Here is an 11,496-nt window from a genome sequence, read left to right as displayed (position 1 = left end):
ATCCAGAACGCACAGATGATGAAGGCAAAAGCACATATGCCGATGAACTAGAAGAAGGGAGAATCGCCGAGTCATTCGGTGTTCAAGACTAACCTCGTCGAGCGATCCGCCAGTACTATTTTCTGAAGTCTATAAATACCAAACTCTTTACTAGTTTTGGGTGGAAAACATTAGAGTAAAAACAATATTATAAGTTTTACTTTACCTTACATATTTTCTCTCAAGTTTAGAGAGGGCTTTTGGGAGACTTGAAGAGAGAAGGAGTTCATCTTCCCCAAATTGGAAGTGGGTCTTATCCATTCTTCTTCATTTGCTTATATTAAGGTTTAATTTCTTATACCCATTTGATTTCTCTATCATTTTAGGTATAATTTCTTATTTCTTAATGCTTGGCTAAAAACCCCATTCTTGGGGTGTGATTTAGCAAATATGTGTTGATATTATTGTTGGGTCTTGTTTGGTGATAGGCTAAATGCATTTTAATGGTGATTTCACCTAGTGGTTGTGGTTTAATTTAATGAGTTTGTAGTTGCAAATACAAAACCACCTATGTGTTTTCTGCTTGCTTGAGAGAGAGGTCGTGAAACCTAGACCGCTAGACTGATGGCCTATGGAGTGGGTCGACATGAAGTTCAGCCCGAGAGGCTGAGCCCTAGTCCATATCCTAAGACTCAGCTCGAGAGAGTGAGTGGGGTAAGGCGTAGGCTGACCTTCATGCGGCAAATGGGTATCCGAGAGGAACCCATTTGAAACAGGTAAGTTGCCCGAGAGAGAACTTATTTCCATCTAACGGTTAGCCTAGTCACTATTATCTTGCAAATTTCCTATCGAAAGCATGTACCCAACGATTTATATCAATATATATTGGGGTTAAACCCCAATAACTTTTCCCCATATTTGATTTTCTCTTTATTTTTGTTGTTTTAGCTACTTGTGACAAAAACCCCTTTGATATTTGACACTTTTATGTCACCCACTTGAATTTACTTTGTTGCTATTCGATAATTTCTCAAACTACAGCTAACTAGAACAAAATTCTAGCCTAATTACTATTTTCACTACCACTCCCTTGGGACACGACCCCAACTCTTGGTTGGGTTACTATATTATCGACGATCGTTGACACTCAAACCGTAGGTTAGTGTCGTTGGTCACGATAAGCATCACATATCCTATTTATAGAAAAACTTCTCCCAAACAAAATGGAAATGATATACGGAAGTAAATCTTTTGGACACAGCTTCGATTGAGGAGACTGACCTACGGACCGTTGATCGACTTACGGTCCGTAAGTCCTTTCCGTAGCTTGATACTTAGCTTTTTCCACAGAGGCTAGAACCTTCGACTTTAAGATACAAACGATGGATGTGCAGTACAAAATATAACACAATAAATATTAGGTCTAATACAAAATGGCCTTAGACACACACAACTCTTAAGTGAAATGTATTCAAAATACTGTAAACTCACGGTATATCAATGATACTGAGTCAGATGCTCCCGAGACTAATGACGAGGAGCTTGGGACATGTGATGCGGTTATATATGATGATTTAGAGGATCTATAGGGTGCGATGATGCAGACGGCCATGTAGGCTTCTCTTCGGGAAACCTCGATGATTGGCTCAAGTGGAGTAAATAATGTTTATAGAGATGAGTTGGGCACTGATGCCCCGATTGAGAGAGCTCCAGATGTGCAGAGTTCACTACAGGCTTAGCCGGACAAAGGCATCTTAACTCTCTTCTTGTTTTACTTTTGAGATAGTTATTTTTATTTGCATTGAGGACAATGTTAGGTTTTCTTAGGCTAAGTGAGGTATGTTCATACCTACTCCATTGGGTTGTATTTATCCGTGTTTTGGATGCCTATCTTTGTGAATGTTTGTTTTCAATGTGAATGTTGGTTTTTTATTCGAATTAAAAAATCGCCTTTTGAGTTTTGTGTTTGAGAATGTGGTTGTTCTCTTGCATATTTGAGCATCGGTTGCAATCAATAGCGATGACTTGAATAGTGCTCTTGATTGAATGATAGTTTTGTACAATTCCAAAGAGGCAAAATTTGAGTTGCATAAGACATATGTGAACTCTTAGCATCTCATTGTGACTAGCCGATTGTCAAAATAAGGCTTGTGATGATTGTTGCACGCGAGCTAAATTTGTAGAATATTTATTGATGATTGTGTTGAATGCCTTGTGTGGTGAGATTATCTTGAAATATGTGCTTGGTGATACCTAGAACTTTCCCCATTTGTCCAATTGACTAATATAGGCGAATGATAGAGATGATCTTAGGCACAAGGTTTGGAGAGTGAACCAAAATGCTATTATACCTCTTTGTGACCACCTTGTGAGTGTGTAAACCTAGCTTGGCACCATTTGACCCTTAGCTTTTCTTTGGATGAAACATGAAAACACTTGACCTTTTTGCTCCCCACCTAAAAAATTCATGAAGCATTGGTCAATTTGAATAGCAAACTTAGGCCAAAAGCCTAAGTTGGGGTGTGGTGAAAAATGAGGAAAGTCAAGAAGTTTGTGAAAAAATTAACTTGGAGGATTGTGTGGAAAAAGATGGAACCCCTCCATACAAAAAAAAGGAGTAGAAAAGCAAAAGAAGAAAAATATTGAAAAAGAATGTTGCAATGAAACTTGTGCATGGATAAAAGAAAAGGCGTGTCCAATAATTCATGCCTAAAAGAACTTAGGCTGTATTGTGAAAATCAAAAAGAGTGAAAGAAAAGGAGAAAAAGTGAAATGCAAGCCATGCTTTATGAAGGTAGCAGTCACTACGCCAAAATGATCATACCTTTACCCTCAGCCCAGTTACAAGCCTTGAAAGACCTTAGTGATCTTGATTGAGCTGAATGTCATATTGATTGGAAAATACGGGAAAGCCTATGGGTAGAATCATGCATGTGTTTATCTTTGAGAGCTTGATAGTTGATTTTGATTCCTTAATTCTTAAATTTTGATGATCTTTGTGTGGACATGGAATCATTCTTGATGTGAGGGCATTTTTTGAGCCTGAATTCGCATTTGAATCAAGCATGGTGAGCTTGATCACTATTTGATGATGACTAGTTACAATTTGAAACCTGTAGTGCACAATTAAACATTGCATCGGTAGATCATGTGCCTTCTTGTAGAGTTTCAAGTAGCACTATTTGTAGACATATCCATTGAACTGATTGATCTTGTGTTTTACTTGAGGACAAGCAACAATTTAAGTTAGGGGTGTTGATGAGTCGGGGATTTTGACTCATTTAGGGCTTAATATTTTAGGAATTAGTATCCTCAATGCCTATTTTATGCTCTAAACTGATGATAAAATGTTAATTTGCATAAATGAAGTCAAAAGAGGAAGGAAAGGGTATTACGAGGAACAAAAGGAGCGAAAAAGTTGAAGGAAACCAAAGTTGGTACATGCCAAAGCCTCTCGGCAACTCACCGAGTGGACCTTCAGCCCTCCTAAAGTTCCAGCAGGACAACCCATGGAAAAGACCAACTTGCCGAGTAAATGGATGGTTCGACAGCGCCGATAAGGTTGACGAGCCCGACCTTGATCGCCTAAAGTTACAACAATGAAAGGGTAAAAAGCCAAGCTAAGAAGGTGATGAAAGGGGCATTCGGTGAACCACCGATCAGGTCAGCAAAGCCCAACTTACTTTGCCGAGTGACTACGTAGCTGAAAATCTGGGAACGTATAAATGCAATATTGAAAAGAAGAAAAGTAAATCCCACATTGTCCAGTTCTGGGTTTTTTTATCCTAAATAATGTAAACATTGTTTTTACACTTTTTGAGTAGAGATTTAGGGTTTGTTTGATTTTTAGCTTCAATTTGAGCATTTGGAGACTTGTGGATTAATGTTGCCCAATCTGATGGAAAACATAGTTGGTAACAATTTCTTGTTCTTTATTATGTTTGGCTAAAACCCCCATTCTTGGGGGTGTGATTATGTAGTTGAATGTTTCAATTAGCTTATGGTTGTTAGTTCTTACTCATTTTATAGTTCATTTGAAGTGGGTACAACTAATAGTTTGAGTTTTAAATGATGAATTATAGTTGCATATGCAATTCTAGTTTAGCATTCTAAGCTTGCTTGAGAAAGAACTTTTAGAGTTAAAACCTTTAATCGATGATTGTAGTGATTGTGTTGTTGCGGATTTAGCTCGAGAAAGTGGGTTAAACTGCAATCCTACTAATCTAGCTTGATAAAGTAGATTGATTGAGGTATTGGGTTGTTTTTATTTGTTGTGCTTGTCAAGGTTCGGAAGAACTTGCTTGATTCGGGATAGTTAATTGACAAATAGCTATTGCACCTAAGGCCTAGTCTACCCACTGAAGCTCAACGACTTTTAGTAAATAATAATCACCCATTTATCAAAATTGGCATTCAATTTATCACACTCCCAAGAAACCCTCTCTACTTGTTTACTTTCGGTTATTTGTAGTTGTTAATTGTTCACCCAAAACCCCCCATTTGACATTAATTGTCAAACCCTTGTCATTTACTTTATTTGTTGTGAAAAAGTCTACATCTACAAACGATTAGAACATCATTTTACTTCGTAATCAAATTCTTTACTGTATCACTCCCTGTGGGATCGACCTCAACTCTTAGTTGGGTTTATACTTGTTAGCGACCGCCTACACTTAGAATTGGATGAAGTGTAGTTGAGCATTATCAAAGACACAATTCCCATTGTTAGTCATCACCATCACCAATTTCCATAAAAATAATTAAAATATATTATTGATATAACATATGATCAATTTAGCAATTTGTTTGATTTTTATATTTGTTATTTTTAAACAAAGACAAATTTTAAACGTCCAAATGTTGAGAAAACAAATTGTCTTGATTGTTTAGCGTGATGTGCGTTCAGATTCAAACGTCATAATGAAAACAAATGTGACCTTACTAATATAGGGCTTTCTTTTTAGTTAATTAAAAATTACTAAATATGTCCTTTTAATGATATTTTATTTTTTTCCAAAATAAAATAAATATAAGCTAAAAATGGACCCAAAATAGGGTATCGAATCCCCTTATAATTTCTGACCATGGAGCCTTCCTTCTTAAAGTGTAGAATCATCTCCTCTGCCGGTGAATTCCTTTTCGATCATCTCTATGGCGAATTCCTTTCCGATCAATCTATGGTGACGTCTTAATGAAAACAAATGAGGCCTTACTGATATAGGGCCTTCTTTTTAGTTAATAACTTTGCGATCTGTGTATGGAGAATGTCTTTCAAATCATCTCTATGGCAAATTCATATCTGGTCTATCTATGGTGAATGCCTTTCTGATCATCTCCCCGACGATATTGAATCACAGGTTCTCTTTTTTATCACCATGAAAACCCTCTTAGATGAATTCTAAAAATCACTATGCATGACTGCTATGTATCTGCTAGAGTTGCATAAAGAAATATAGGATTCCCCTCCCTACTTACTTCCCATGATAAAAAGTTCCAATTTTGTGATGATTTGCTGTCCCCTTTGAGCAATTTCTTTCAAAATAAAAAGTTAAGTTGACAAAGAAAAATGAAACATTCCTCAAAATAGATGAAATATTTACGTGAAATTGGGGTTTTCAATAAGGATGAAATTCATTTCTGAATTATCATTGATTAGGGTTAATCCTTTATTGCCTGCAGATCTTTAATTTGTCTTGACATATGCTAGAAGTATGTGTGTATTTCATTCAAATTGTTCAAAACACACTGAAATTAGTAGAAAAAAACTTGGAATACATAGTACTCTTCAGTTACACAAACATTTGCATCATTAAGGGTAAAGGTGATCTAGTAGTTAGGGCTGGAACTTCCATGTTAGAGGTCTCATGTTCGAAGGCAAGGGGTTTGCCTTCTGGGTCAAGCTCGTCGCACCAGGCTTACCTAGTGCGGGATGCATTTCCTATGTGATTTGTGATCTATTGCATAGGAGCGCATGTCTTACCCTATGCACACCCGAAGGGTACCAATTGCGGGTTTCTCTTGTCATAAAAAAAAAGATAAATTAAAATTGTTTTTAAATATGGATACGTGTATTCTTACAACAAACTAAAAAAGGGATGAAAATATTAGTTCTTTTATCTCAAATGAATTTAGATGGAAAAACATAGTCAATGAGAGTTCATATAGTCGACTTTAACTTTTTTGGAATTGAAGTGTATTTATTGTTGTCTTGCACATAATGTTCTTAATTGGTTTACTTGTATTTTGGAAGAAGTAATTGAACACTCCCCCTTAATGAATAAAATGGGTTAAACCTTGGTGTTATGCACTTTGTTGAATATGATATTCCACAACTACATAATCACTGGCTATTGAAAATTGATGTTTTATGTTGTAAAAAATTGTATGACTTACTAAACTTAACTTGTGATTTGTGACCTTAGTAAAATTAACTAGTTTATAAGTTGAGAGTTTTCTATCCTTAGAATTGATATATGTTTTGTTTTCTCTATGTGTATGCACATTTGAAGGCATGAAGAGGGCATAATCATAAATAGTTAACCTAAAACTGAAAAATTCAACCAACAAAATTTCCAAGCTTAATTAATATAAAATGGTTAAATTTTCAGTGTAATAGGCTAATAGCTACTAAAATCAATCACTGGTGAGAAATATCATATAACCCCTTGAATATGAAAAGATAACTTCTAAATGGAAGTACACTGAGCTGTGTTCGAAGAATCTGCTCGCTTTTTGCTTTATGGTAATCTGCATTAGAGGAATATGACTCATCAAACTAGACATTCACTTGTTCATTAAATGACAGAGCCCTCTTTATGGTCTCAGATATGTGGCATGAAACTAGTTTAATGTACTAGGACACAAGATAAGCTTAGTTGTTAATAGCCCACCAAACGCAAGTGGGAATTGAACTAAAAATTTAGAACTGTTTGAATTTAATTTCAAGGGAAACTATTGAAAAATGCAATATATAATAGGTATGGAGCTATAACTTTAGAAATACATTGGTTCAATGCTAAGATCTTCAAACTAGAACCCATATATCTTAAATCTGGAATCCATCTTCTCTCGTGTTGGCATGGAAGCCAACTGATAAACTATGACTAGAACGACCACTAGATTGAAATTTCAAATTTTGGTTCCCAGCCAAATGCATCAGTTGAAGCATCTCATCAGGTCTAAATCACATTGTATCCACAAAACTCCACCAAAACAAGGAACTAAAGGGAAAAAAAGGAAGAAACCAAAACTCCCTAGTTAAAGATATTTATATCATTTTTTTTAACAAGTAGATAGACATATCGACTGAATTCATCAAGATAAAAAGGTGACATTTTCACTTATTTAAGTATAATTTTTAAAGCTTCTTGAGCCTTAGCATATTTCTTGACTTATCCAATTATTGGAAAAGAAAAACCAATAAAATATGAAAAACATCTTGACTTATTTCGTAGTAATTTCTATTCCTATTTTTTAAGGAATTTTGTTCCCAAAGTTTTTTTTCATGATTCAATTTTCCAAATTTACGAAAAGGAAGTTTAGAAGAGCAGTAAAGTTTTCCATATCATGCATCCCCCTAAAAAAATGTTAATGCTCAACAATTTTTAAGCCCACATAGACCCAATTTAAGGAAACAAAAAAGTGAAGCAAGAAGGAAACTAAAAGAATTGTAGAAAGAATCAATACCTAAATCTTGATCTGCCATTAAAAGCAAAAAGAGAAGAAAAAACAACCAGACTTTTCAAAGAAGTTTAAGTCTTCGTCTTATTTCTTTCTATGCTTAAACCCAGAAAGAGGGCTTCTTATATTGCTTTGATGTATATAGGATATATAGGTTAACTGGCGGAGAAAATGTGACAGAAGCGACAAATCTAGATCACATTTTTTAACATCCTATTTTGGATGATTAAATGGAAAATAATCAGAAGGGAAGTCCTTTATAATGAAAAATCATTCAAAATAAAAAAAATCTATATAAAAAGAACATTTATGCATGCTTTTTCTCATTGTTTGACAATGCAATTTTTACTCTACGTAAATGACTTACTTTTCAATTATTTTCCACTGAATCATCTAAAAGAGGAGATATAGAAAATGTAATCTAGTTTTGTCGCTTGTGTCACATTATTCTCCAACACGTAGTGTTGTCCCCTATATATCTCATATATATATATATGAGAAGCCCTCTTTTCGGGTGTAAGCAAACATAGAAATAAAAAGGAGACATAAACTTCTTTAAATGGTGCAAATATTTTTTCTTCTCATTTTGCTTTTAATGGAAAATCAAGATTTAGGTATTGAATTTTTCTACTATTATTTTAGTTTCCTACTTGCTTCCACTTCTTTTTTCCTAATTTGGATCTATGTGTACTTCAAAATTGTAGAGTATTATTATTATTTCAGGGTTGCATGACATGGAAAACTTTACATCTCTTCTAAACTAGATTTTGACATGTTTGGAAAATTGGAACATGAAAAAGAAACTCTGAGAACAATATTCCTTAGTAAACGGAATCAGAAAATTCTATGAAGTCACTCAAGGTGTTTTTCCCCTTTTCTGATTTTTCTTGTCTAAATGGATTAGTGAACACAAATACTAGGGCTCAAGAAACATTGATAATTATACATAAATAAGTGATTGTCACCTTCGTTTTATATTGATGAAATCAATAGATCTATCTATCTACTTGGAAAAAGAGGGAAAATTAGAGCAAAACAAAATTTCATATTACTTACTCAACTGATATGGAATTGAGGTATGGTTAATTGATTGAGTAAATAGTATTGAAAAGATATCCATGGATGAGATTTTCTAGGAACATCTAACTTCTTTTATGATTATGCTACAACAATCTTTGTCACTTCCTAGTAACCATAGGATCCCAGTCCTTTCAACGGTTTCTTAGGGACTGATCCACTATATTGACTAATGCAGGAAACCTTCCACTATGGCAAAAACAAAGGGAAAAACAAAACTCTCTCTAAATCCTAATTCTTTTTTGACTTTATGTCTTCGTGTGCTCTATATTTTTTATCGGTCTCACCTCCTATGTTCTCATTTCTGATCAATAAAATTATTCCTTAAAAGGAGTTAACCTACTCGTGTACAGTGACAAAGATAGCATAGCGGCACCGAGTTCATTTGAACCTAGTACTTTCTGCGCAATTTCTTTTTTGTGTAAAATGTACTAATAATGCAATAAATAATAGGTATGAACATATAACTTTAGAAATACTATGGGTTAAATGCTAAGAGCTTTAGAGTTGAACCCATAGAACTTAAATCCTGAATCCTTCTTCGCTCGTGTTGGCATGGAAGTCTACTGATAAATCATGGCTAGAACGACTACATGATTGAAATTTCAAATTTGGGTTCCCAGCCAAATGGATCAACTAAAGCATCTCATCAGGTCTATATCACATTTAATCCAAAATTCTACACCAAAATAAGGAATTGAAGGGAAAAAACACAAGAAAACAATAGCCCCTAGCAGTAGATATTCATTTTTCTTTTAACAAGTAGATTGACATATCTATTGAGTTCATCAAGATAAAAAGAAGGTGATATTCACATATTTAAGTATAATTGTTAAAGATTCGAGCCTTGGAATTTCGGTTGACTGAGCCATTTAATGGACAAGAAAAACTCTAAAGGGGGAAAACATCTTGAGTGATTTCATAGTGTTTTATGTTTCTATTTTATAAGGAATATTTTGCCCAAAATTTCTTTTTATGATTCAATCTTCCAAATTTGCCAAGTGCTACTTTAGAAGAGTAGTAAAGTTTTGCATGTCATGCACCCAAAAACAATGCTGATAATCTACAATTTTGAATCCCACATAGATCCATAACAAGGAAACAAAAAAGTGAAAACAAATAGGAAACTAAAAGAATGGTAGAAAGAATCAATACTTAAATCTTGATTTTCTTTTAAAAGTAAATTGAGAGTTAGACCATTCAAAGAAGTTTAGGTCCTTCTGATTCCTTTTTTTCGTATACCCGAAGAAAGGGCTTCTCATATAGGTTTGATATATAATGGGAAAAAAGGCCAAGTGGTAGAGAATAATGTGATAGAATCGATAACACTACATCACATTTTCTAAACTCTTCTTTTGGATGATTCGGTGGAAACTAATCAAAAGTTAAGTCATTTATGTAGAGTAAAAACTGCATTTTCATACCGCGAGAAAAAAACATTTTGAATAAAAAGAAATTTTCTAAATAAAAGAACATTTCCGAATGCTTTTTCTCATGGTATAACAATTTAGTTCTTACTCTACATAATTGACTTACTTTCTTATTATTCGCACTGAATCATCCAACCGTGGAGATCTAGAAAATGTGATCTAGTTTTGTCGCTTTTGTCACATTATTCTCCACCACCTGGTAATGTCTCATATATATACATACCTATACGAGAATACGTTTCTTCGGGTGTAAGCAAAGAAAGAAACCAAAAGGAGACCTAAACTTCTACAATTGGTCTAATTTTTTTTTCTTCTCATTTTGCTTTTAATGAAAGATCAAGATTTTGGTAATGATTCTTTCTACCATTCTTTTAGTTTCCTTCTTGCTTTCACATTTTTGTTCCCTTGATATTGGTCTTGTGGGCTTTAAAATTGCAGAGCATTAACACTGTTTTAGAGGTGCATGAAATGCAGAACATTAATGCTCTTCTAAACTAGATTTTGAGAAATTTGGAAAATTGAAACATGAAAAAGAAACTTTGGGCGCAAAATTCCTTAAAAAATAGAATCAGAAAATTCTATGAAGTCAGTCATGATGTTTTTCCCCTTTTCTAAATTTTATTATCCAATAAATGGATTATCAATAGAAATATTAGGGCTCAAAAAACTTTAAAAATGATACCTAAATAAGTGAATTTGCCATTTTTTTTATCTTGATGAAATCAATAGAACTGTCTACCTACTTGTTAGAAAAATGAATATCTATAGCTAGGAGTATTGTTTTCTTCTTTTTTCCTATAGTTCCTTGTTTTGGTGAAGAAATAATGATAAAAGGTGATATAGAATTGATTAAATAATTCAGCTAATCCATTTGCCTGAGAAGCGGAATTTGAAATTTCAATCTAGCGGTAATTCTAGCCATAATTTATCAGCTGACTTCCATGCCAACACGAGCATAGGCGGATTTAGGATGTAAGTTCAATGGGTTCAACATTGTTGTTACGTTTCTCGTTATCTGTTTGGAGAGGGTTAGAGACTTCAGTAGATAGCTAGGAGATTAGGTTTTTTCTTTTAGTCATTATCATAATAACTAGTTATAGTTGTTCCTATTTTCTAGGAATGTTTGCAGTCTTTTAGTAGTCCATGTTCTTTAGTTGTACTAATCCTCTATTTATTTATTTAGCTTGAAGTTCAATATACTAAGCTCTTCTGATTCAATTCAACTCGATATTTCAGTTTTTATAACATTGGTATCTAAGCCCTACTTCTTAGGGGACATGTGCGAGACTTGTGAAGTTCTTTTCTGAGTGTTTTATCCAAATTTGTTTCT

The sequence above is a fragment of the Solanum tuberosum genome, unplaced genomic scaffold (assembly GCF_000226075.1).
Source record: "Solanum tuberosum cultivar DM 1-3 516 R44 unplaced genomic scaffold, SolTub_3.0 scf00028, whole genome shotgun sequence".
NCBI classification, from domain to species: Eukaryota; Viridiplantae; Streptophyta; class Magnoliopsida; order Solanales; family Solanaceae; genus Solanum; species Solanum tuberosum.
The sequence above is the reverse complement of the archived record's forward strand: the minus strand, read 5'-3'. Positions refer to the sequence as shown.